Source organism: Meleagris gallopavo, chromosome 13, assembly GCF_905368555.1.
Source record: "Meleagris gallopavo chromosome 13, MGAL_WU_HG_1.1, whole genome shotgun sequence".
In the NCBI taxonomy this organism is placed as follows: Eukaryota; Metazoa; Chordata; class Aves; order Galliformes; family Phasianidae; genus Meleagris; species Meleagris gallopavo.
Window position 1 is genome coordinate 17,585,002 of NC_139416.1, and position 27,019 is coordinate 17,612,020.

At 47.2% G+C, this 27,019-nt stretch overlaps 1 protein-coding gene across 2 annotated transcripts in view; it reads left to right on the forward strand.

The window, feature by feature from the left end:
- The first annotated feature begins 11,802 nt into the window (after positions 1-11,802).
- ZNF469 (zinc finger protein 469) overlaps positions 11,803-27,019 on the forward strand; it is a 155,637-nt gene continuing 140,420 nt past the window's right edge. For both annotated transcript variants that reach the window (XM_085234860.1, XM_085234862.1), the window contains exon 1: positions 11,803-11,852. The gene's annotated coding sequence lies outside the window, so the exon portion shown is untranslated. The remainder of the gene's footprint in view (positions 11,853-27,019) is intronic.

Here is a 27,019-nt window from a genome sequence, read left to right on the forward strand (position 1 = left end):
GGGGATGCAGCCCCCATCCCATGAATGTCACGTATTGCAGCCCCAAGCTCCGTGCTCTGCATGGCCTGCTCAGTCTCCCCCAAGTGCTGACAATGTGTCGAGCAGAGGGACAAACTGGAACCAAATGCTGATGGTGCAGACTTCCCCCCAAGCTGTGCAGGCCCTCCTGGGTCTGCTGCCTTTAATTCATCTCCTCGCCTGCGTCCCAAGTTGATTTCTGTCAGAGAAGATAAATGTTGTCTCCAGAGTTGAGATAAGAAGGATGAAAACTGTCCTTTTCCAAAGGCTTTGCAGAGGGTTTGGGGGGTGCGGATGGAACAGTGGGCCCTGCCAAGAGCTGGGAGCTGAAGGGAATGCGTGCGCAGCAAAGGGATGCTGGTGGCTGGGATAAGGGACGTGGATCCTTTTGTTTTGGGGTCATTTGTTTATCCCGGTTCCATTGCCATCCAGCAGTGTTCCTGTGGGAGTGGATATGCACAGGCTGTGCCTATGTGCTGCAGGGAGACGGGTCTTGGAAACACGAGGGTCCTGCAGAGGGCTCTTCCTTTGGGGGAAGGCTGAGCCTCATCCCTGTCAGACAGAAAATCCCAGCTCCTCGTTTGTCTGCTGCACGCTTTCTGGAAGATGCTGTTTGAAGTCGCTGCCCTTTTATGTGTCTTTTATGTATTATGCAGGAATTTGGCTACAGGAAGTCTTACTTCTTTTGCTCTTCTGTATCAAAATCCTTCTATAGACCAAATAATTGCTTTTCTGCAGCGAACAGACTGTGTGACCCTGCAATCACACTGATGCCCGCACACCTCTGCATGCTGCCAAAAGGAGGGGAAAGACAAATTCTCAGATCTCAGCCATTTCTTGGGGATGGTGAGGGTGTGTGGGGAGGGGACAGCTGCAGCAGAGCCCCCTACTTCCTGCCTGGCTTTGTCCACCCCAAAGCATCACCGAGGTGCTCGGTGTCAGGGCATTGAGGCGATGCCTGCCTTCACAGCACTGCGCTGCAGACAACTCCCATGGTTGCTGTGCTCTCAGCCCTCCTGGGGAGCCTTCCACCTGAAGTAAGGCTGTGTGCTGAAAAGCAGAATGCACAGCAGCAGCACTGCATCCACCCCCAGAGTCAGCTGGGGCCGATCTTCCATCCTGCCTGAAACAGGTGGAAAATCGTCTCTCAGAGCATGCTGCAGACATCGGGGCAGTGGAGCATCTTCTCCCATGCATGGGACACGTGGGCCCATCAGGGATGTGCCTGTGCAGACAGCTGCAGGATGCAGCCCCATCCCTCCCTGCTGTGACCCAAGTGCCAAAAGGGGTCAGGGCGGAGGAAATGAGTTGCAGAGAGCTGGGTTGACAAGGGGGTGGAAGAGATCTATGCTGTTTCCAATTCAACATCCCATAAAAAAAACGGATTGAGGAACGTTTCCCTTCTGCCAGCAGGGCCCCAGATGTCAAATCCCAGCACAGCGCTGCCCCAAGGCACTGTGCATCCCTGTCAGCCAGCTGGAGCAGGCTGCTCACCCAAGGTAGGCTTCTTCTGCAAATAGAAGTGGGATCTATTTTACCCCTTGCCCGTTTCCACAGGGGCACCTGCCCAGTGCTGCAGTTTGGTGCGTATCCTGAGATGCTGCAGGGGAAGATTCCTGCGAGGACAGCCTTGGTGTACCAGCCCCGGTTGGCAGAATTAAGCACCTCTCTCTGCAAGCAGACACCTTGCAGCTTTGCAACTCAGCACCCCGGCTGTAGGGATTTCCAACGTGTACCTGAGAGCTGTGCTGGGTTGTGCTCATGCTGTCGGCACTGCTGGGATGCTGGGGGCTCCCAGCACACCGCTGCCCTTCCATGCACCCGCATGTGCGCAGCAGATCCGCAGCCTCACCCGCACCGAGCGCGGCGTGACCTCAGTTAAGCAAACACTTGCTCTAATCGCCTCCAGATCTGCCGCTGTCTTTGATCAGTTTAAATATTGGTTTATCTTATGATATAAATATGTAAAACATCCCATTTGTTTTCGTGCGGGATGCAAATAAATCATTGCATAAGTGTATACATGAGTTCGGCCGCGGGGGGAGCGGCGATGGGTTCATAACTCATCAGTCTCCACCTTTCTGAAGGTCATTACTTCATTGCCGGGCTGCTTCTCTCTGCAGACAGCCCCTATTTTGCATTATTTAAATGCCTGTAGTGCCCTAGGGGTGTTCCTGCTGGTGGGGGTGCAGCACCTATGGGTGCAGGGTGAGGTTCTCTGCAGCACAGGAGCAAAAAGCTTCAGCCTGTCGTCTGCCAGGAGCGGTGAGATCAGCCTGCACCCTGGGGACTGCAAGGGATTCCTGTGATCCTTTTAATCCTAAAGTGTTTCCCATCATTTTCCTGCAGCAAACGCCCATCCTGGACCCTAATCCCAATCCCTTCTCTTGGGGTGATGTTGCCCTCCATCCACTCGTGGTCATTGCTGATGGGATGTGCTCCAGGACCCCCCATCCCAGTGCAGCTGTGGTGATGCTGCCTCTCTCCAGCTGCAGCCATTCCGGTGTGCTGCAGGAGTGGCTTTCCAGCAGGGAAATGGTGTAGGGTGCTGTTAATGGGATGGCGTTACCAGGCTGAGCTGCATCCATCCATGCTGTGCTTCAGACTTCATGCTGCTATCGGGCAGATTTCTGCTGCTGGGGCAGGACCTGATCTGCCCTATTTGCTGATGGTTTGTTCTCCCAAGAGAGAATGGAGCTTGAGTTCTTCTGCCTTAATTCCTGCATCGTGCCCTTGTGCTCTACCTCCCTTATTGCCTCACATTGTTCCTCATAGGTTTTGTTTCCTATCCCCAACTCTGTGCCATGGACAGATGCCACCCAGGAGGTGACCACCTTCCGGGGCAGTGTCAGCATCTCTATCACTATTAAACCCATTTTGGCGGGGGGAATCAATACATAATGATGTGAATGAATGCTTTACTGCTGTCACTTCTGCTCACGGATGTCCTGTGAAAGGGAGCGTAGGGAGCAAGCTGAGATAAGATACAGTGCGTGGAATAGTGCAAGATGATTAATGAGCCCTTTGTCCTGGGAAGCGAGATAATGCATCTCCTGCTGCTGCCCTGTGCTAGCAGCGTTTAGATCACATTTAAAATATATTTTTTTTCTTATTTCAGAGGTATTTCACTATCTGTCTTTGTTCAAGGGCAGATGAGAAAGGGACAGTGTGAACTCTGACGTTTGAAATCTTCCCCGGCTTAATTTTACTCTCAGATGGCAGCTTTCTTTGCTGCTTATTTGTTTGTTGCCTTTTCTCACCTTTGCTGACTCCTAAGCTGGAAGAAGCCTGCATCAAGCCCAGCCTGAGCTGCAGGTGGGAGCGTGGCTCTGGGCTGTGATGCTGTGATGCCAAAGAGCTGAAAAGCAGATGGGAGCGAGGCAGAGCACCTGGGGAGGTTTGCATAGGCTTTCCCATGGCATTGGCACTGCTGATGTGCTTGGGGCAGGGGGAAGGTGTGGTGTGGGCTGGGCCTGCTGGAAGTGCCCTGGAATGGACTGGAAGTGGCTTTCATCCTCCTCCAGCTCAGTTTTTTTCTTGTTGTTGTCTTCCCTTTCAAATTTTTCTGCTGCTCATCCAAAGGAAACCCTTGCACAGCACTCCGGGCAGGTGCTGGGATTGCTTCTGGGACAGGAATTTCCCAGCAGAGAGGGGATTTCCCCTGCTTTCTCCCAGATACAAGGCTGTGAGACTTTGGGTGCCAGTTAGAAGCGGTGAGTCCCAAATTGCTGACCATACTGGGAGCTGCCAGGGTGTCCCTGCATCGAGACCAGCAGGCAGCATCCTCTCAAGGGATCAGCATCTCCTGCAGCCAAAGGAAGCTGTGTGGGAGCTGCTTTCCTACTCTGATGTGCAGACACTTGGACTTGCCAGGACCTGTGGGATGCTGCCTGCAGGACGTGCCTGTGCTGCAGGAGGGGACGTGCTGTGCAGTCCCTGCACAGGGACCTCCACCGACCCCATTCCCACTGCCAGCTGCAAAATGTACATGAAAAATCCGATGGCATCAGCACTATGTTCCTCCCTGAAAGACTGGCTTGTGCCCTATCCAAAACTAAATGAAAGACAGCACTGCTGTGGCACTGTTTGACCTTTCCCGTTTTCTGCGGATTGAGTTTTATTGGAATTTCAACCTTTCCCCCCCCCCCTGGTTCTTGGCTCTGGGCAGCCATCCATCTCACATTGGGGTGGCTGTCCACCCTGAGCCTGGCAATGCCTGTTTGCCAACCAATGCTGCTCACATGCACACATGGGGCAGAGGAAATGCTCTCAGCCAGTGCTTGCCAGGGCCTCACATTTGTGCCTGGAAATCCTCTCCAGTCGTTAAATATTGGCTGAGTTCTGGTTTGCCTTCATAAAAAGGGGAATCTGCTCTGCTCCATGGCATGGGATGGCTGGGCATGGGATGGCAATTGCTGCTTGCACCCACAGCACCTATCTCAGCAGTGTGCACACATCCCATAGGGCCCAGGGGCAGACATTGCCTCTATATGCTGTTTTCCTATAGGTCACATCCAGGCAGTTGAGTCTGAGCCCATTTTTTGCAAGATCTCAGGACCATACAAGTGGGAGAAGAAACATCAGGAGCAGAACCCAAAATGGAAATGTGACCAAAAATTATATTTAAAAAAAATCTGTTAAAAAAATAATAATTTCTTTGGGGCAGTGTTTTGTGCTGAAAATTAATTTTTATTATGGCTGATTTATAACCCCACAAAAATGGGCCTCGGTCTTGGAAAAAAATGCATACATTGCAAATACCAGAGGTGTGCTCTCCAGTTTCCGTAGAGCCCTCCAGCATTCATATAGAGCATATTTGTAGGGGTGTCACAGCTGGCTCTCTCCTGGCTGCCTTTTGCTGGGGAATCTTGGCACTTCCCAACCTCCCCGCTCTTCCAAAAGCAGAATTGACACCATTACTGCGTGGTTAAAGGTCACTCCACAGGAACTACATCCCATAAGTCAGTCTGCAAAAGCAAAGCTGGAGCGGAGCTGTCATTGCTGCCATCCAGAAATAGCATTTTGCTGTGCGATCTCTCAGGGTCCTTCTGCATTTTCTGCACATCCATGAATGCACTGAAGTCAGCAAAAAGGCTCAGGAGGAGTGAGGAGGTGGTTGGGATTCAGCCCCAGGGCTGTCCCTTGGGGCTGTGGTGCCCATAACGGTACGATGCCAATCCAGCAGCTTTGGGAGAGCACCTCCCAGGCTTCAGTTTGCTGGAATTGGGAAGGAAACTCAAGGCTGCATTTGGAGCAGGGTTAAAGCAGCTGTGGTTGATAGCTCCCATCCCTGCTTTTGCACAGGAACCCATCTGTGGGCAGCACGAGGGTGGCTGCATTTGCACAAATCCTGAGCAAAGGTGGAGCAGCCCAGGTGGGAGAAGGCAGGGAGAGCTGTGCCCGTTCCCCAGGCAGTGGTTTGGAGGGGAGGGGGGGTGAAGGACACATTTCAGCTGCTGTGTGTGCTCCCAGCTGCTGCTCGTAAAGCACTTCATGAGCCATAGCAGCAATGTTTGCTGTGGGTGCTGCTGTTGGAGCAGCATTGTAGTGACAGGATGAGGGGAAATGGTTTTAAACTGGAAGAGAGTAGATTTAGACTAGATACTAGAAAAAAAATGCTTTACTGTGAAGGTGGTGAGATAAACTCCCTGTTGGGAAATGCAGATGCGCCCATGGCACGTTCTGGAAGGTTCTTCACAGCTTTTATGTAGGTTGCTCAGAGAGTAATGCCTCCTATTTGTTTCCATGGAAAGCACAACAGCTACAAAGAGCACAGTAATGCTGTTTGATAGAGCAAGTCCTCAGCTGCAAAACTGTTTTTCAACATAGTCACCACTGTTAGCTGTGCAACACAACCCTCTTAGCCAGCTCTTGCAGAAGAGCTTACAAGAGCCCCCTTGCTTGTGCCATACGTGCAAAGGGCTCCAGGAGCATCCGTATCAAGTGCTGCAAAGCAAGTCCCAGAGCAACTCCAGGCACCCATAGCCATGAGAGCAGCCCTTGTGCTGGTGCTGCCTGCGCTCACACAGGTGGGCAATCAGTGACTATAGACAGGTGGAAGGGATCACAAGTTGGCAGAGCCCTGCCCAGCTCCTAGCGGGCTGCAGAGGAGCACTTTTTGCCCTCCCTCTGCCTGGGGGCTATAAATGGGTAGGAGCTGAGTAGTACTTGGTTTTATTTCTCCTTAACAGCACCAGGAAGGGAGCTGGACAGGGAGCCGTTCCCTGTTGTGAAAGTCTTTTGCCCAGATTTGGGTTGCTTGTGCTGTGCTTGGGCTGATGGTGACCTCGTGGAGTTCACCGTCTCCTTTGGGACCTGGCTGCAGCCCTCAGCATCTCCCAGCACTGTCCTTGCTTTCCAGAACGGCGCCTACGAGCCCAGCAGGTCAGTGAAGTGTCTCCTTTGTGTCCTGAAAGTGCCTTTATTTGATGCTAATGGGTTGTGATTTCTTGGTGTGTGGGTGGGAGGCTGAGTTGTGTTTGGTTCAGCTCTGTCTCCAATCCCTGGTGCTACTCTGCTGCCTGTCCTGAGCTGGGGGCTCAGCTGCAATGCTCCCCTGTTGTCTGGGGGTATTTCTCAGCCCCGTGTCTGAGATCTTGGAATACAGGAACTGCTGCAGCTTCAGGGGGCCATTCCTTAGCAGCAAAGTAGCTCGTGGTTTTGCTCTCTATTTCTTGCAAAGCTTCATCCTGACTGGTCTCGAGCTCCTCAGCATCACCAGAAGGTATGTCTGAGTGTTACCTCTTACCAGGCCCTTCCTATGGTCTCCAAGTGCTGGTGGTAGATGTACCAAGTCTCTTCTTGTTGCTGGATGCTGATATTATCTCCTTCTATTCTTCTCCTTGTGACCCTGTATGTCTGACTGAGGGCAGCTGCCCCCTGGCAGTTGTAGTTAATTACATGATGCACCGTGTTACCTTCTACTTGGAGAGAGCCACTAAAAATTGTCTTTTGTGCCTTGCAATAAGGGAACAAATGCATCCCTCACTGCTCCTTGTGGGAGCCCATCCCTCTGCAGCACTGCGTGCTTTGTAGCTGCAATCTGCTCCGTATCAGCCTTCTCACTTTGGCCTTTTCAGAGCCACGTCTTGAATAGGAAGAATGGGGGTCTGATGGAGCCTCGGAAATCCACATTGAGTGGCTGAGCTCTCCTAAGCACTGCTCACCCTGCCCGTTTGGAGGCAGATTATTGCATGCCTGGAAATGTTTAAAACTGCCATAGTGTCAGCGGTCCCCAGGTGTTCCTGGGATTAGATAGCAGCTGAGCTGTGATTCTGAGGAGCCTCTCCGGAGGTTTGATTTGCAGGGCTTGCTTTCACCTGTTGGGTATGTGGACAGCTTTGAAAGCATGATTTAGTGCTCCTCATCTTTATGGCTCTGCAGCGAGGTGCCTACATCCATGCTGCAGTGTGTGTCTCTGGGAAAGAAAGCTGTCTCCATAAGAGCCATTTCCTATTAAGCACCTGCTGCAGTTCTTTCCTGTTCTCTCAGTGGTCGCTTCGGAGAGCGCAGGGCTGATGGGTGTGTGGGTCTGGGGGACGAGGAGATGGGCTGTCCGTTGGAAGTGCTTCTCGAAAGCTGCTTGTACTTCTATTTATGCAAACAGTAAAGTTTTGATTGAACGACCCTATTTGATTTATGGGACACGTGGGTGCACGTTTCCTAAATAGCAGCACTGGCTGCAAACAACCTTTTGGAGCTCTTCGGGTGGAAAATAGAAGAGCTAACAGCTGGGGTAGGAAACAGGGGGGCTCAGGGGACGAGGCACTGGGCTGTGCTGTGGTCCTGCGGCTGGCATCGCACCCAGTGCAAATCCCAAGCAATGTGATCCTAGCAGAGGCATTGCTTTGGCCCCCTGATGATTTCTCATGCTGGGAAATACTAGGATGCTGTTGAAATGTGATTTTAATAGCGTCTATGTTTTCCCCGACTTTCTTTGTAAAGCCTTTTCTACGGAGCTAGCTTGAATACTGCTGCTTTGTGGACGGCCTCGTTAAAGCTTAATTATACCGTTTATCATTCAGTAAAAGCTCTGCCTTGGAGAAGTGCCTGGTTTGGGAAGGAGGAGGTTTGTCTTCTCTTTCTTAGAGATGAAAATTGAAATGGAGCACTTGATACCATCAGCAGCTCTCTGTTCACCCATCTTCAGCCATGCAAACAAAAAAAAGAAGAGGTAAAAGGGAGAGATTGGAGTTTTCTCTGGTGCCAACAACTACAAAGAAGGTCATTTTAAGTTTTACTGCCTTGTTAATTCAAGCCGTTAACTTAGAGCCCGTCTTTCCCATGCAATGGCACAGCCTTGAAGCGTTCTTTGTTAGTTTTGCTGTTGTTTTGAGATAAGTATCTCGTAGAGTGAGATGGCAATCTCTAGAAGAGGTGCTGGGTCAGGAGAGTGAAGAGATGCACGTAATAAAGCCAGACACGTGGACATAAAACCGATGCAAATGGGAAAACAAAAGCAAGCCCTCTGGTAAGCAGAGGATGGGAAGCTGAATGCAGCTGCTCCATTGCTGGGGATGGTCCTTGGTGCAAATCGGGGGTGGAGTGAGAACTATTGGTGACCAGAAAGCCAACTGATGCTTTGGACAAATATGGGGGATTAAAATGCGGTTTAGTTCCACAAAGGAATGAAAACAAGACCTTCCAGAGTGAGGATTTTTATATGATTTTTTTTTTTTTCCTTCTGAATGGAATGGAGACAAACATTTCCTTTTGGATAGCAAAGGTTCCCCTCCCACCACTCTGCCTCTCTGGGGGCTGCGAATGGTTCAAGCTGGACCTCATTCTTTTCCACCAAGTAATGTTAAGACGAATGGAAGTCTCTATGGGCTATTCAGGCAGAAAAACTGAAGTTCCTTTATTGCAGCCAAGAGGAACCCTGTCCCGAGTCCTATCCTGAAGAACTGGGATGAGAAAATGAGTTTCCGGCCAGCAGAGGTGGTCTCACTTGAAATCCAGTGTCCCCAAAGCTCCCTGTGACTGGTTCCCATTTTAGATCCCAACAGGGATGAGCTGGTGGCCGCTCCCATGGGTGCAGGATGTGGAGCTGATCCATCTACCTGCATGGGGAGGGCTCTCTCTTGGGAAGTGCTGTGTAGGAAGTGCTGCATTGGATAACTGCTGGGACTGACACATGATGTTGTCTTAATTTCTTGATTTTTTTTTTTGTACTTTTCTTACTTTGTGTAAGGGCAAAACCTGCCTTGTTTTTCCAGTCAGCTTCTAAGTGCTTTTCAAGTGTAACTTTTGGCTCTTTGAGTCTTCAAAGGAGTATTGAGTTTGCTGAAGGTGGTGGCTGCCAGCTCCTATATAGAAGTCCAAAGCCCGGTGGAAGCACCACTGATTAATATATCGGCTCCTACAGGAGGATGCTGACCCAGATTCTGCCCCAGTGTTTAGATGGAGACTCTACAGTGTGACTTTGATCTGCTTGCAGAATGGGTTTAGAGGATGTGGAGCCTGCAGAGAACTTTCATTTCTTTTTAAGACCATTATATTCAGGTGTGCTACCACATGTTTTCTTTTTTCTTCTCTTTTTTAATCTCACTCACCGATCATTTCAGGGGTTTAGAAGGTCAGTGGGTAAGAAGCTTATCAGCCACCTCCGAGCAGTTGGGGAATCCTTTAATTTGCACGTCTTTTCATGGCATAACCTGATTATCAGACACCTGAAAGACACTGGAGGTGGGAGCAGGAGTGAGCATTTGCTGGGATGAGCACTACTTCTGCTTGATCTCTTTGAAGTTCAGATGTGTTAGAAATATGATCGTAATACTTGTAGGCAGGCATTGCTTATCTGGCTTTTTTTTTTTTTGCCAGGGGATTATAATGCAATGTGAAAAGCATTTAACTGAAATTTGTGGAATAGTGGAGAGTTTGTAGTGAGGGTTGCAGAAGGGAGCTGCACCTCAGTGCTGCTCTGCACCGGGCTTCCAGTGCTTCCTGCGCTGCAGGAGCTCCAAGGGGTTTTGGTGCATGGGTGAGGTTTGCTCCCAGTGCTGCTGGGCTCCTTGGCGTCAGCACGGCTGTCCTAGTGTCAATTAACAGATTGCCCTCTGATCTGCCATGTGTGCTCCCTGCAATTGAGGCTGCATCAATCACTCATAGGCACAGCGATATTTGCGATGGAGCCTTGCTCATTTTGGTGAAGGGCGGTCCAACACATCGAAGTCTTGATTTCATTACTGCAGTGCTGCAGTTCATCAAAGCCCATAAATATTTATCTTTTCGGCATTCTTTCTGTGATTTCAAAATGCTGGCTATGTTTGAGGAGGACGCTTTGCATGGTTGGTTGTGCAATAGAGTTCTGTTTGCCATAGAGAAGAAGTCTCTGATGGCTGCAGTGAATGGGAAGGCACGTTCCCTGCCAGATGTGGTTGTAACCCCCAGGATTCCCCATCTGTGTGATGAGTCAGTGGGATTTGCAGCTCTGTCTGCCCCGCACACTTGAAAATTGTGAGTCAATTGCTGCAGATCATGAGATTGACAATAAATAAATAAACGTAGGGGTGCTTCAGCTTGCCTTCTGTCAGCTGGGTTCTGGGTAAAACCAGTTTGCTCCCTGAAAGAAAGGTGGGAGTGGGTGTCTTCTCCCAGGCAGCAGCAATGGGATGAGAGGCGATGGCCTCATGTTGCACCAGGCTGGATATTAGGAGAAACTTTTCCAAAAGAGCAGGCAGGCACCTGCACAGGTTGCCCAGGGAGGTGGTGGAGTCGCCATCCCTGTAGGTGTCCCAGAACCATGGAGATGTGGCACTGAGGGACGTGGTCATGGGCATGGTGGGATGGGTTGAGGTTGGACTTGAGGATCTCAGAGGTCTTTTCCAACCTGAATGATTCTGCAAGTCTAATAGTTGCGTTCTGGATATCTCTACCATCCGAGTGGCTTGGGATTTATTCCTTAATTGTAATAGCTAACATTTTTGCTGATGTGAGCCTTGGCGTGTTGAGTCTTTAAAGCAGTGATCTGATGTTTGGAGCTGGCAGCAATGGGGTGAGCATGGTGGGACTGCAGGTTGGCACGGGGATGCTGTCGCTCCTGTCCGCTCGCTGGAGGGACTGGAATCATAGCATGGCTTGGGTTGGAAAGGTCCTTAAAGATCATCCAGTTCCAGGCCCCCCAAAAAAGCCCTTCTCATCTCCAGCAGTTAGTTTACCTGGCTCCTCATTGCATTTGGATTTTGAGTCCTGTTCTTGCTGCCACAACAAATCAGGATGGTTGCAGACACTTCTGCTTACGGAGGACACTGTTAATGGAAACTGCAGTGCTGTTCCTGAAGTTTTAGTTCTTCTGAATGTTTTTATTGTTTCATAACTTCTTTGCAGATTGAAACGGTAAAGTAAATAACAATGAAAAAAAAAAAAAGCAGTCTGCTATGACAATTTTTACAGATTCCTGTGGGGTGGGAGGGTCACTGTCAGTGTTTGTGCTATCAAGAAATTGTCTGATAGGCTTCGTGCTGACATAAAGGAACCAGCTGCTGAAGAAGCTTGTTCATGAAGCTTCCCCATCCAACGTTTTTTCTAAAGGCTTATGTTAGAACAAAAATCTTGATTTTTGGACCGTAGAAGGAGGGTGAATAATCAGTATTATTACAGACCTTAATAGCTGCTCCTTCACAGGACAGAGTTAGTTAGCTTAGAGACCCAAGGCACCTCCTCCTTAATGAACAAGAGCGTTCCAAAGCTATTCTACTTGAAAGCTTTTGAGTTAGATATCTTCTATTTTAAATTCTGAAGAAGTATTGATTATTCTTTCTTTTTTTGGGCAGGATTATTGATTCAACGCGCTGATTCTGTCCTGTGTGAACCCATCTCCTGGATGACAGCACCAGGTATTTCTTTCTTTTTTTTTTTTTTTCCTTTCATCAGAAGTGCAGTAGGTTGCTGGGTTGGTCTGTGCCTTCCGAAGTGGTATGAAGCCAAAATGTATGGCCTGATGGGTCTGTTTGGTGTTTGACCTTGCTTTTGGAAGTCCCGTGTTTTCTAACTGCCGCAAGATGTTTGTGCTCATGAAAACCAGAGGGTGATGGGGGTCGTGGAAATAGGGGCCGGATATTGTGGTGTTTGGAGTGAGCTGTGCAGCACGAGGAGGTCTTACATCGTCCCTGCTGAAATCCTTGTTTCCTTAGTAATAGAGATTTTGGAGGTGTAGGAGGCGAAGGCTGCACAAAGGGCGCCAGCTCTCCTGCTGATTGCCATTGCATTCCTGCATTCTGCGTTGCTGTGCCCGTGCACGGGGCTGGGGTTGCCTTCCCAGCTGTTTCTTATCACAGATGCATCGTGTCAGGAGGAAAGCCCCTTGTGTGACCTGAGACATCCCACACTCCTGAAGTGTCTGCAGCACTGTAATACTTCTTGTCAAACTGATCCTCAACCTCCTTTCATCGCTTTAAGGTTACGGTGCTCCCTGGTGACTGCAGGGTGTGAGGCAATGCTGAGTTCTGGCTATACAATTAAATTGCATGGAGTGCTTCACCCATTTATGTGATCGTTTTCATATGTTTTCTTATTGGTATTTACTACAATATGCTACATTCCTCTATTTCCGCTTGGAAACGAGCTTTTGGCTGCAGGAGCGTAGAGGGGAGAAGAAAGGGAGTTGGATTTGCCCTCTTGCCACAGGGGGGAAGGCAAATTGCTGAGCAAACGATGAGTGCAATGGGCACCCAGCCACTCCTCGCCGCGCTCGGGCTCATCCACCATCAACGTTTTTCCATCTCGAATTCGCCGATCCGCTGCGCTGCTCTCCCTGACCACACTTCTTTGTTTATTCCCCAACCGCTTCAGATGAGCAAATCTGCATTGGCAAGAACATTTGTGGGAAAGCAACATCACGTCGCATACTTGTGCGAGTAAATATTCACAAGAGGATCCACGTCGAGAGCGCTCGCACGGCCGTCGGCGAATTCTCTCCCGATTACTCAGCAGGGAGAGCTGTTGAATGTTTATAGCTGTTTGGTGGGCAACTGGCGGGCGGGTTGGGAAGACGTGATATATCGAAGCCTTTGATCGTCAATGCTGGGACAGGAACGAAAGCATCTGCCCTGGGTTGAGTGATTGAGTGGCACTTCGTAGCAACTCATTGGGTCTGCCCGTGTAGGCTGCTCGTCAGAGCTGGATGATAGGGAGCGTGTGGACGGGCTGTTTATAGATTGTTATGGCTTCTGCTGAGGGCCGGATTTGCAGATAAATGAGCAGAGCGTTACTTGACCAACATGAGGGAAATGTGAAGACTTTATTTACCTTTCAATTCTCAGCGTGCTTGAGGCTGTTGCCAATTAATGTGCTCGCTTCTGGAGAGCTATTATTGAGTGATGATTATCTCATAGGATTCCCATATTCTCTGCTGTGAGGGCCCTGTTCTCACAGATGCTTTTATCTGGTTTTCTGTTTTGGAAAAAGCAGCTCTTGCCTTTGACACCTAGATAGACTGGGCTTCCCAATAGAGTGAACTGTTGCTGCTTGATTGACTGCTCTGTTTTCCTGGGAGTTTCTCTGTAGAGGAGAAGAAAGCACTGATCAACTGTTCCAGTTGTGGACAAACGTGGGTTTTGTTGGATGCTTTTTAATGGAGGCCAGCTGCCATGCAGAACTTGTTATTCTTTCAGTTGGTTGACAAAGGTGGGTGAAATACAGTTAGGTGCTTATTGGAAGTGCTGGACTTGAATCTTAAGAAAGCAATTAGCGTTTTACAGCACCAAGCACACATACCAAGTGGATTAAGAATTGGCTGATACATCTGAAAAAAATAGTCATCATCAGGGAACCCTCATGAAATAAGAGAGGTTGCTAGCTGTGCCTTGTGGAGTTTGGCTCATTGTTATTCCATCGTCTCATCAGCAACCTAGAGTCAAGATGGAATTACTGCTGATAAAGCTTTTGTACAGCTCATGCTTTGGCTGGGAAGCATGGAGCAGGGAGCACAAAAGTGATGCCATGTGGTCTGGAAGGCTTTGGTAAGCTCAGCCCACGGAAACTTGATGTGCTTTGATGCAGATGCAGTTCCACATCTGAGAGCCGTGCAGGCAGGCAGTACCTGTGGAGCTGGTGGGGAGATAGATGCTCGTGCCAAGGGATGGGGCTGTCGCAGAATGAGGTCCCCGTGCTCCTAGCTGGCAAGAAAAGAGGTCATGGCAATGCTGGGCTGTGTATATAGGAGAGTTGTGTTTTCTCATCACACTATGGGTTGGATGTTGTTTATTTTGCAATGCAGTCAAGTGGGAAGGGAAAAGTGTAGACAAACAGTGTGAGAGCTGGGGAAAGTGAGATATTTAATCCACTGAATTTATGGGGAGAAAAAAAAAAGTGATTTGATATTTATGCACAGGGATAATTGGGGGGGAAGCTTTGGAAACAAGGCAATGTTACAACGTGAATCCTAGCTGGAAGCAGAATCTAACACATTGACTTGGATGTGAAGCACGTGTTTGAGTACCGGCACTACAGAAGGCTTCCCATCTCTTGATGCTTGGCAAATCGAGGCTGTGTGCCCAGGGAGGGACGTTTAGCCAGAGCTCAAATGAGGCTGTGGTTGTAGGGCTTCAGTTTTTGGGCTTTGCACAGCTGGGTGCTTGGATGACTGTAGTGGTTGGTGTGCTGCAGAGGTCAGAATGATAGCACCATCCCTGCAGGACTCCAGTGCATTTGTCCATAAAGCTTTGCAAAGGCTGGTATATTCCAACTAGGTAATTGGAATATATGGAAAGAACTGATGGATTTTGGAGAGGGACTGAGACTTGTGACCGTGACCATGTCCTCATTGGCTGGAGTGTGGCACCAGGCTGTGCAGGCACAGCTATTTTCACATCTTCTCTGGTACCTTCTCCAAAGGAGTTGAAGCACTTGGAGCTGGTGTGTGCTATCAGCTATAGGGCTCTGGAGTTGTCTCTTGTCACAGCTCATGGTAAATGAAAACTAGGTCGAAGGCTGGCCAAATAAATCCGTTTTTATTAAGCATCTTAAATTGTCTTTACAAAATGGTGTGGTTTTTCACCTTGTTCCAGGAGCTGAGGTATAGGCCGACTGTTGAGGCAAGGGAAGCTCTTGGTGTATTTATCCTTCCTTTCATCTCTATGTTCTCTTTGAGACGCCTAGCTCGTAGATACTCTGCTATTTCCTGGAGCTCTTATCAGAAGAGGTGCTTGTAGTGAGGCAGAGCGGTGATCATCTTTCCCCTTCCCCACTCTCCCAATATGTGTTATGTCGTCCCCTGAAGAAAGCATTCCTTTTAGTAAAAGAAAACATTTTGGGGTTTTTATTTCAAAGCATGTTTTCAGATCAAGTACGTTGTTTGTGATTTCTTGTTCTCATCCAGCGCTATGCTATGTTGTAGTGGAGTTGGGGAACTGATCTCAGTGATGCTCTGTTCCCTGGAGATCCTTAAGCCAACTGTGCCTTTCTGGCAGCCCAACAGGAGCCCACTCTTCTTCTTCATCAAATTCCATTTTGCTTCAATTACTGTAGAATTGAGCAAGCAGGAGATTGAGATTGCTCACTTTCTGGTTTAATCATCACTGTTGCGTAAAATGCTTCCCAGATCAGAGCTTAGTGCCTCTAAGCAATAGGTAAAATAATGTTCTCCATCTGCATTCCTTTGGAATAGGGATGAAGGATGCTGTTTGTTGCTATGATGTTATTACCTCCGCAGCTCTCGTGACCTGGGGACAGCAGGCTTGGGCTCCATGACTGGCAATTAGGGTTTTGGTGGTGCTCATTCTTTGTTGTTGTTGTTTGGCTGCAGATGGAGAGGAAATACCTTGGTGTTGTCAGCTGAAATGTAAACAGAGCGGCCATCATCAGTCAGGAGTCATTGAGGTTCATCTGCTCTTGCGTTCCCTCGTAACCATGGGAGAAGCAGATTAACGTGAAGAACACTGATGCATGCATGTGGTTTTGTGCATTTAAAGCTAACCAGATGTTTGAAACATCTTTCTGAAATACAGATGATGATATAATGACTCCATAGCAATAAGAGCATTGGCAAGGGAGACTTGAATATCCCCCAGTGTGGCATGTAGTGATGAACTCCTGATTCGTAGGCTCAGATGAGTTCAGGAAGTTCACAGGCCACGTAAGGACAACAAATTTTTTGTTCCAGGCATGTGCTTTGTCCTTGGTAACACAAACACTGCTGGACTGAGGCCATCTTCAGGTTATTTAATACAAGGAAAGCCTCCACTGGCTGATAGACTTGGCACTTGCAGGATGCCTCTCATCCAGAAGCTTTATACAACGCTCCTGCTGGAAAGTTCTATTGTTGGATGGGGCAGAGGGATGGGCTGGGATGCTGTGTAGGATGTATTGGCTAGGCTGCCATGTGGGCTGGAGGGATGGAAAGGTGGGAAATGGGCTGAGATGCCATGTAGGATGGAGGGTTGGCATGGGCTGAGACGCCATGTAGGATGGAGGGTTGGCATGGGCTGGGCTGCTATGTAGGATGGAGAGATGAGCTGCCTGTGGTCAGCAGTGCTCAATAGGGACTGGGGCACAGTGCTCTGCTTGTTCTGTGGTGAGGGGCTCATTCTTCTTGCATGCAAAGAGGAGAAAGCATACGAGAGACAGACACAATGATTAGGGAGATACGGGGTTTGGCCTCTTACATCTTAGCTTTGTAAATCTTATAGGTGAAGAAGGGAGTAATAAAATGCTCTGGGATACAGGTAATCGGATACAAAGGCATTGGCCACAGTTCCTATTGCTATTGTCTTTGGAGAAGCCGTGCATATATTTCTCTTTATATCAAATGAACAGATAGCAATTTCCTGCCTCACTTGTGTTTCCAGGCCGTAGTCTGCTGCTGTCTTTCCCCTGTAGCAGAAACATATGGTGGTGAGAGGAATGCGGCATCTGTCAACGCATGCTGCAGGAGGAATAAGGAAGCCTAAAAGCGGGGCTTGATGGGGGGCGGATGCCTGTGCTTTAAATAATAAAAACGTCTTTCCTGCTAATTTGGTTTGGGTGAATTACAGGAGGAGGGGAGGAAGGCTGTAGGCAATGGTGTGTGTTGTGCTCAGAGCGGTGAACGTCACAAATGCAGCAGCAGTCGGAGGGATGTCAGTCCGGGGGCAAAGCTGAAAGCACAACCCATGCATTGCCTGGCAGATCTGGGATGGCTTTGCTAAAATGAAGGAACTTCTGCAGTGTTTATTCTGGAGGAGCGGCAGCTCTGTGTGCTTTCTAACCTCGTACACCTGCTTGCTGCTTTGCTTCTGATCCTTCCACGTCCCCTGCACTCAACTGACAGCAGACTGAGGTCCTGGGAGCACTGGCACCCTCCGCTGCCTGACGCACAAGTCTGAGGCCTCGGTGGTGTCACTGCTTTGCAACCAGTTGCTTTACTGCTAGATTCAATTAGAGGTTCCTTCAGCCTCACATACTCAAATTAGAGCATTTGTTTCATCCTGAAATATTCAGCCAAGCTCCAATTGCTTACCCAGCTTGGGCTGGACCTCATGTTCCTCTGAAGCTCTTTGTGCCGTGATCAGTCCAACACTGATATCCTCAGCAAAAAGCTGGTGTCTCCTGCATTGTCATCTCGGGGTTTGTAATAGGAAAGTGGTAACGCTGAGCAGTTGTGGTAAGATAATTGGCTTTTTCTTCTCATTTTCTGTTCACGACAAGTGATCACCTGAGGTGTTTGCAGATGCTGAACCAACTGCCGGGTTTGCCTTTGGCCACACGGTGAATTCCCTGGAGGAGGTTTAATTGTGTGATGCTCACACAGAGTTCCATCTGCAGCGCGCTTAATTTGTGCTCCAACCCCTGAGCTACAGAACAGTGCCCTCTCGTGTGCAGCGCAGAGATGAGCTGCAAGCGATGGCCTTTCACAGAAACAGATGTGGTTTTTGGAGAGCTGGTGAGAAATTAGGACTGGCCATCTCTGTGCTTTTGCTCTGCCTGCTTTTCTGTGAGGCATCGCGGCCTTGGAGGCTTGTGTTAATGGATAATTCAAGCCATGTAAGCAAATATGTCCTTCTAAGCTGCTTGTAATGAATAAATCAGTGCACTGTATGACTCCGGAGTAGGAGAGGTTTCACCTGTTTTCCTTCTGCTCACACATCAGGGCTAGCATTAATGTCAGAAGTTTGCACGCAAAGAGCAGAATCTGTGCTCACATACTAAAAACTGCAGAGGAAGGTGTAGAAAATGATTTCAGGGTACTCCTGTTTAAAAAAATAAAAAAATAAAAAAATAAAATACATATATATATATATAAAATTAATACACATATTACACAGTGCTGGTTTTTTTTTTGTTTGTTTGCATTATCACTTGGTATTGTAGTGGGGCTGTTTAAAAGCATAGTGTAGTTAGGCTCTATGGCAAAGTCAAGACTCTACGAAAGAGACAAGCCTTTATGCTGTCTCCTGTGCTGCTCTTTGCACGATTTCCTTTTCAGTCCTGGCCTGATGCTGTGCAAAAATAAATAAATGATCTTGCTGGTTGGATTCTGCAAAGCAAATACCAGTCTCCATATGGTAGCAATGGTCCTTGTGCTCTTTAGTCTCCATCTATTGTCATGGTTTGCTCTTAGGCTCTGTTCCAAATAGCTCACAGTTTGTGTTCCGTTTCTACAGTGACTTGTCTGAATTGAGGTATCCTGCTTCAAGTCTTAAATTCTTTACAGAGACTTTGTGCTTTTATGTGTGGCTGGGTATGAACAAATAAACTTACAGACCTGTAGGTGTCGTGTGAACAAGAGGATTGGGAATACTGTAGTGCTTTTTCACTAGTTGTGCAATAAAGATACCTAAAAATAAGTTGGAATGGACCTCTGGAGGCCACCTGGTCCCATTCCCCTGCAATGAACAGGGACAGCCATGGCTCCATCAGTGCTCAGAGCCCCTCCAGCCTCACCGTGGGTGTCTGCAGGGATGGGGTATCAACTGCATCTTACTGTGGATTTTCTCACGTGTGGCTGAGCACAGGGCTGGAGACCTGGATGGGTTTTATGTGTGTGGATGTGTCAGGAGAAGAAGAAGGAGCCAGGAAAAAGCCACAAGGGGATGGTGCTGTGCCCTGCCGAGGTGCCAAGAGAGCGCGAGGTTTCTCTGGCATTGAAGGTAGGCTTGGAAGTGTGCACAAGGAAACTCTCCTTCTGTTCCTACTTGAGTCAGAGAGAAATGACTGTGCATTGCACACATTTTCAGCTGAACAGGAAGCTACTGGGCTCCTCCTTTTGGAAACCAGGTAGGAAGATCCCGGATAGTAGCTAACAACACGGGTTGGATGGAGCAGCGCCGTACCTCTGGTTCTTCTGCCATTCCTGTAGCACCAGCTCTGAGCTCACCACTGAATCCAAAGCAGAGTTAATCCCCCATTTGTACCAAGGATCTGTGTGCATTGGAAGAGGCGGAGGGATCTTCAGGCGCTCAATTTCCTGTTATGGATGTGGCTCACCTACAGCTGCCTAAGGGCTGTAGAATGATTCCGTGTCCTTACAATCTTTCTGCTCAGATAAAAATCAAATCTTGACAGATGCGAGTGCATGAAGACCGAAGACTTTTATTACAATATCTTTTTAATTATCACGGAGGGGAATCGCATTTTACAAACTATAATAAATTGAATTTTATGATGGCGTGTGTATGAGGACTTATTTAATGGATTGCATTAGACATGAAGCGAATCCTTTTTCTTTCTCTAAGGTTTATGTGTAGCTTGTTGAACTCCAGAAAAATGAGCTGTGAAGTGAAGTGGAGGGTTACAGATATAGCCCGAATGATGGTTCGTATTTACTGTTCAGATTAGTCCCATTTAATTCCAGATTGTGAACATTTCTAACATCTGCGGAAGCCAAACCAGGCAGTTACGCTTTATTAAGATCAGGCTTCTACTTTTCTCAATAGGTAATTTGTTAGGTCTCAAATAGTGAGTTATGGCTGTTTGTTTTGGAAGGAGCTTTGCTTATTGCTCGTGTTTGTTCTCATTGGTAATCTCTGCGTTATGGTAATTCAGGGCTTCTGTCGAGCCTACTGCCATGGCAGATATGAAGAGGATGGCTTTGCTCATGTAGTAGCTACAGGGTTATTGCACGTCCCTCTCAGGACCTGGCTTATCACTGGGACTTGCCGTGTTCTTCTCTTCCCCCTTGCTTTTCTCTGTTGTCAGCAGCACTGTGTGCTTGGGGAGGTGGAGGGATCCTGTTTTGTCTGGTGAGAGGGCTGAAGCTTAAAAGATGATATCTTCTTATGTAGGCTTCTCACGGGACCTTGGTGTGAGCTCAAAATGTAACGCAGCCCTGGACAGTGCCTGGTTAAACCCATTATTTGGAATACCCAACTTCCAGACATCTGTCTCCAGAAGAAAGAAAGGGAAAATGTTTTTGCTATGAAGATTAACTTCGTGTAATTGCCAATAGGGCTCCAGTAAAGCTATGGAGAAGTTGAAGCAAGCACACACATGAGATGATACAGATGTAAATGAACGAGCCAAAAGTGTTTGAATAGACTGAGGAACAGTGGTGTGCTTTTTTTTTTTTTAAGTGCCTTGAGTATTGTTACTCAGTGCATGGACTGAGAGGAAAACCCTGAGAATGGAAGGTTCTTTTTTTGAGCACGTGGGTGTAGTGAATGCTGACACTGGCATATGACCAAAGATATGCAAGATGTAGATCTCTGGGGCAGGAGAAGAAAGAGTGGAGTAGAAAAGAATTGGTGGTGGTGGAGACTGGGGCTACAGCTGGGGCTTCGTTTGTTACTGATGAGAAGAGGAGAGATGTAGGCTGTGATGGGGCTGGAGGACTGCACCAGGATGGCCCCTTTGTGTTGGTGTTTTGTTTTGTTTTGTTTAGTAACACTTGGGTTTGCAAAGGCTTTAACAACTGAACTCTGTGATAAAAGATCTCCTTCAATTGCAGTGTCTGGCAAGCAAGTGGTTTGCTTATTCTCTGTACCTTAACTGGTTACTGTGATGGCCAGTCCATGTAGAAAGATGCCTGCAGTTCTGAATGCTGTTGTTTGCAGTCCAGATTTGCAAGCAAGAGTATGCTGGATATCAATATCCTCTGTGGAGGAGGTACAATATGTATAATATATTAATATGGAGGGGGGTCAGCGAGCATTTTCCCAACTTGTTCTGTGTGTTTCAGAATGCAGCAGGCAACAAAACCGAGCCCTGTGCTAAACAAGTGGGAAGAAGCAGGTTAAGCAATCTCACAGATACAGCAGGGTGCCAATAGGATCAGTTTTATGAATTTGAATTCCCTAGGAAAACTTTAGAAAAGAGAAACGAAATCCAATAAAACTATAGAGGATGGCAGATGTCTTCTTTCCCAACACTTAGGACGAGCATACACATTTAAGAGATTATTTTCATATGCATGCAGTCATCTTAGAATTCTGGAAGGGAACAGTTTGTCTGCGATTTATAATAAATTATTCATCCTGTTTTATTACCATAATAATCATTTTTTATGGTTACCCAAGTGAATGCTATTATGAAAGCACAGAAAAATCTATTAATTATTTTCCAGGATTTTACAGTGTTCAGTTTCCTCCTAGAGTTTTCCCATTCTGTGGATTTTTGATGTTATCAGAAAGCAACGCGTTTATTCTTTGCTAAGATAAAAAGTCTCTAAGCACATTTATTTTAGCCTATTGTGCAACAGCTTTGCTATTTGTAGAGCTAAAGGAACATGAGAGCATCGTAGCTAGGGGATGTGCCCGTCCTCACCATTGGATGACCTCTTCCCTTCTGGTCTTTGGCCTTATGGTCCCAGAAGAGGTGCATGATGACTTTGAGAAATGACTCAAATAGAGGCTGGGAACACGTGGCAGTTGACTGAAATAGAGGAGTAGTTGTAAGAGATGGTTCTAATGTAATATTCTTATAGTAAGGGGAGGTTCTAGAGCTGCTCATTAGGAGCCAAAATTTGTGCTGGTCTTAATGCAGAGGCTGCGTTCAAGTTGTGAATGGGGTTTTATAATGTGGTTGTCCAGAATGCTGAAGGACTGAACCCATCACCAAACCGGTTTGTTGTCTTCTCACAAAATATATTATTATTTAGTGGGTTAGCAGCTCTAAGTGCCATTTATTGCCATATCTGTGGGAAATTAATCTGCCTGGTCAGGGTTGTTGCACTATGGTGTAACCTGGGGTATGCAATAGCTCTGGATTTGGAATTAAAAACCTTAAGTATCATTGGGCTGGCACAAAGCTGCTGGTGTTAGGAAGTATGCTGGTGTAAAATGTCAAGCCTTCCTCTTGGCTCTGTCTTGTTGGATAGTCTGAACCTCATTTAACACCATCGCCACATTGCGTATTGCGCTAATTGGGTCAGTACCTAACGCTCAGTCAAGGCCGTGCTGACCTCTGCAATAAAGTGGAACTGCACAGGCACATAATGACAACCTCACAGCTCTTAATGCCTACACGTCAAATTGAATGAAGCTTCCACAGCCAGCTGCTTCTATTCTATGGAGAAACAGCTCTTAAATTCAGCTGCTGCTTTTGCACACTTGGGTCTCCTTAGAGTGATCCTGCTGGATATATGCACAGTTTTTGCATGACACCACTCAGTGGTGAGATGTTAAGGAGTAAAACGAAAATAAACGCCCAACGCAGCTGGAGGTTGGATCTTGGTTTGTGCTAGATCTCTCTGATTTGAGAGCCTCCCCTGCTGTAAGCATGCTTTGTGACCCAACGTCATCTATGGGGTCACAGTTCAGCAGTGCATCTGAAGCACGTTGCTCGGTTAAGGCACGGGGCTAACCTTGTGTCCAGAGAGACCAGCCTCATGCTGCAATAACAGGCTGAGTTGGAGCCGAAATATTTAAGGGGGGAAAAAAAATATATAATTCTCCAAGAAACATTTCATTTGGAGCTTGTTTTATACCGTACATCTATTTGGCCTGTAAGGGTTGGGAACATGTCATCTTCTGGGGGCTGTGCAGTGCCAGATCACTGCTTAACACAGCCGTAATCCTGTCATCTCTAGTTTAGATCATGTGTGTTTCGGAGAAGGAGCTCCTCTTTCTCTTCTGTTGTATGAGCACTGTCAATGCTCAGTAAATCCAACCGCCCTCTGGGAGCTGGTCTTTCTATTTAAGAGCTTTTCTGCTTTTCAGAATGATGGAAGAACTACATTCAATAATAGAAAATTGTGCAAGAATGTTAAGTTATCTTTCTGTAATGTGTTCTTTGCATGGTGCAAGGAAATAGCGTAGTAGGGCAATGAAAAAGCTTTGCTTGAGTGAGGCTTGAAAGGAGCTTTCTGGCAAGGAAAGGACTGCGTGACTAGCTGGTCAGGTGAAGACATGTAAAATTCCATTTGATATTGGAAGAGATGTAGAGGAGGAAGCTCTCTTGCCAGCAGAGAGAATTGGGCTGGATGGGGAACAGAAGAACTGCAGGTTAGATTTGGGGCTATGAGAGGGAAGGATGGCGTGTAATGGAGTCCATCCAGGGAGATGTGAGTAGAAATAACCCAAGAGGGAAATAGGAGACGCTGCCCTTCTAATCACGTTTCCCCATTGCAAAATGCAGTATTTCCACTTGTGAGTGGCATGTGGTGGAGCAGAAAGCAGCATCCTGGCATGCTGGTGACACTTCAGTAGAAGATCTGGGGTATTTGTGAACACCCAGGGAGTGACACATTGAAATCCTGACATAGAGCGTTTGTGATCCAGGGTAAATACTGACTTTGTGCCAGTCAGCGTGCGTCCTTCCAAGAAATAATGTCATTCAGGTTGGCGCTGAACCGAGAACTGCAGCCTTTAATGGGCTACAGAGAGCACAACAAAAGCACAGTATTAATTGGTATGTCTAAATATAAATGGTCTAGCCATAGAGTTTAGTTTGGATGGAGCAGCCCTGGCAATTGCATCCTTCTATGGAGATTATCCGAATTTCAGGTAATTGCAATTACCAAGACAAACTTTTCTGTTGTACAGCAACAGAAGAAGGAACCCTATGAGACACATCCCAAGTCAAATAGCTTTTTTGCTAAAGCAGGCTGCAGAGGACAGCCTGAGTTTAGTTAAATTCTAATTCTAAATAATTATCAACATCTGCTAAGAAATCAGTGCACTTCTGGCTGCAATCAGAGAGGATGTTTCAATCTGTAGCTCATAGATTGGAAGATGAGTCTTCATTAAGACAATTTTGAAGAAATCTACATTCTTGCACAACATATGCATGCCCATTTCCTGCTTTTCTGTATTCTCCTCTGTATGAACCACTGAGGATTGTTTTCTGCCCTGGAGTGCCCTGGCTTTATAGTATCACAGAATGGCTTGGGTTGGAAGGGACCTCAAGGACTGTGAAGCTCCAACACTCCTGCTGCAGGCAGGGCCACCAACCTCCATATTAAACAGGCTGCTCAGGGCCCCATCCAACCTGGCCTTGAACACCTCCAGGGATGGACAGGGCATCCACAGCCTCTCTGGGCAGCTGTTCCAGCACCTCACCACTCTCATAGAAAAGGACTTCCCCCTGACATCCAACCTCAATCTTCCTTCCTTCAACTTAAAACCATTTCCCTCCTGTAAAGAACTGACTCCCTCCTGTTTTAGGCCTCCTGAAGGCTGATTTCCTTGTGTCTGGTTTGGGCCTGGATTTCCCATTAGCCACTTAAACATTGTAAGCATTATTGATTTTATGGAAACACTTGGAAGACCTTGAGCTCCTCTTTAAGTGGAATGCACAGGTTCAAAATGATGACTGTATATCTGCCTTTGCAATGCACTGCTGGTTAACATGCTGGCTTGTAGCACTTTGCATTTAAGCAACCAGTAAGGTGAAGGTACTGGGTGCGTGCAGTCTTCTTCCCTTGGAGCTTGCTCTTTCTCTTTTGCACCCAGCAAATACTGGATGACTGTGCTGTATTTCAGTCTGCACTGCTTTTAAGAGGGTCATTCCCTTCTTGCCCCCATCCCCAGCAGGGTGGGACATGCAGTAGCCTTTGGCTGTCTGGTCTCTGTGCTGGAGTACTTCCAGCTTCAACGTGGCATTGGAAGCGAGTGCTGTTTGGGTGCTAGGAGGAAGCTGAAATAAGCTAACGAGAGATGAATTCTGTACTGACAAATGCCAAGTAAGCCACAGCAGAGGGAATAATTGGAGCTGCTTCTACAATTTTTCTCCTCTAAGTTTATTATATTAATCGGGAAGAAGTACTTAAACTTCTTTGTGGTTGCTCAGTGTAGCCTTTGGCTCAGTACACAACAGTGGTCAAAAAAAGCAAACAGAAGTGTTAAGAAGCATACAAAACACATGGAAAATATCTTGCCATTATATAAATCGGCTGAATGCCTTTGCCTGAAATGTGGTCCTCCATTCTAGTAAGTTCATCTCATAAGGGACGTAGCAAAATAAGAAGGAATCTGGAGGCAGGATGAATTTAAACATTTTGGAGCAGTTTCCCCCAGAATGGATTTTAAAATCATCAGTAGAGGTATAAAGCAAGGAGGGGAAGAAGAGCTAGGTGTTATTTCTCAGAATGCACAAGTGCCGTGCCCAGTTAAACCAGCAAACCAGATTGTCAAAGGGCAGAATCCCATTGGGATGATGTGCTCCACAGGTTGCTCCTTGGACCTGAGTTTGAAAAGAGTAACCAAGCACCTAACGATGTAGGAGTACAGATATTCCAACAATAAAAATCTAATGAATTTGTGAAGAATTGAAGGATTTATAAAGCTCTGTGTTTCTAGTTGTTAGCCAGCTAGGTGAATTGGCTGTTACCGTTGTGTTTGAGCGTGATCTCTTGTTGCTTTGTTTTCCTTTGCTTTCCCCCAGTTTTGAGGAATTTCTGGCCTCTTCCCTCTCTGAACAGGGACAGATGCTCAGTGTGTAGGTGATGCCAAGAGGTATGGCAGTAATGCTGTGGCACTTCTAGCAGCTTCAGGAAAAGCAATTTTTACCTTAGAAGAGTCTGTAAACCAGGATTTCAAGCACCAGGTTTGCAAAATCCCATATGTGAGCTCTCGATGCACCTTCTTGCCATCCTCCAAGGAAGATACTGTCTCTTATCTGTCCCCTCTTATCCATTCTTCTGCTTCCATCATCTTTCATCTGCCCTTAATTAACTTTTCCCATTCTGCTGAGTGTGCCTACTCCAGAGATTAACGTAAGAGGGAGTACAAAGTTTCAAGAGAATTGAAAATCAATTTCTCTGTCTTCATGTACCTGTCAAGGATTGAGTGCCAGGGGCTGGAATCTGTCCCCTGATAGCTGATGGTATCACCCCCACCTAAATCACCTCTCCAGCACTGCTTAAGATATATTAGCCCTGGCACCGTGGCTGCAACCCAGCTCAAGTAAAAAGCATTTGGTGAAATAGGAAGAAGTCAATGCGACTCCTCCATGCCTGGCAAAAGCTTGGAGAGAGAGGAAGCAGCAAGCAGCCAACCTCTGGGTCCTCATCTCTGACAAATGCAGAGCTTGTGTGCTCAGAAAAAAAGGTTGAGCATCAGGCCCTTCAGCTAGACTCATTCATCTGCTGATCCATGGGAGCACGGGGAGGTCTGTTTCTACATCTAATCTCTTGCAGGCATGTGATTACAACATTTTAATAATTGTGGACGAGGTCAGTTTTTAATTAGCTGAGCCACATGATAGGCTTCCGCAGTGCCAGCAAACTCTTTCCTTATTGATGTCTAGTCTGATGTTACAACATAGCAACTGTGCCAGTGAAACCATAGATTTATGGGTTAAACCCCATCGTGTAGTGGATTGTATTTCCCAACCCCAAGCTGTTTTGCTCTGATCTGCATGGGGCACGGTGGATCTAAATTTCAGTACGCAGCAAATCTCTCTTTGGTTGGTGTTTTATGTATCATGCAAGGAATAAGAAAAAAATAATGCTAAAAATTGCTTGGGAGGTCAGAAATGTGGAGTGTGGATGTTAGAAGGCATCACATGATGCTGTGGTCCAGTGGAATCAAATGCCGTTACTGACTGTATCACATGTTTTTGTACTAGTAACAACCAATAACACCCCTTTGCTCTCCAAAAGGACTAAATATAGTCCCAGAACTCCAACCAGCGAGGATTGGCATCAGAC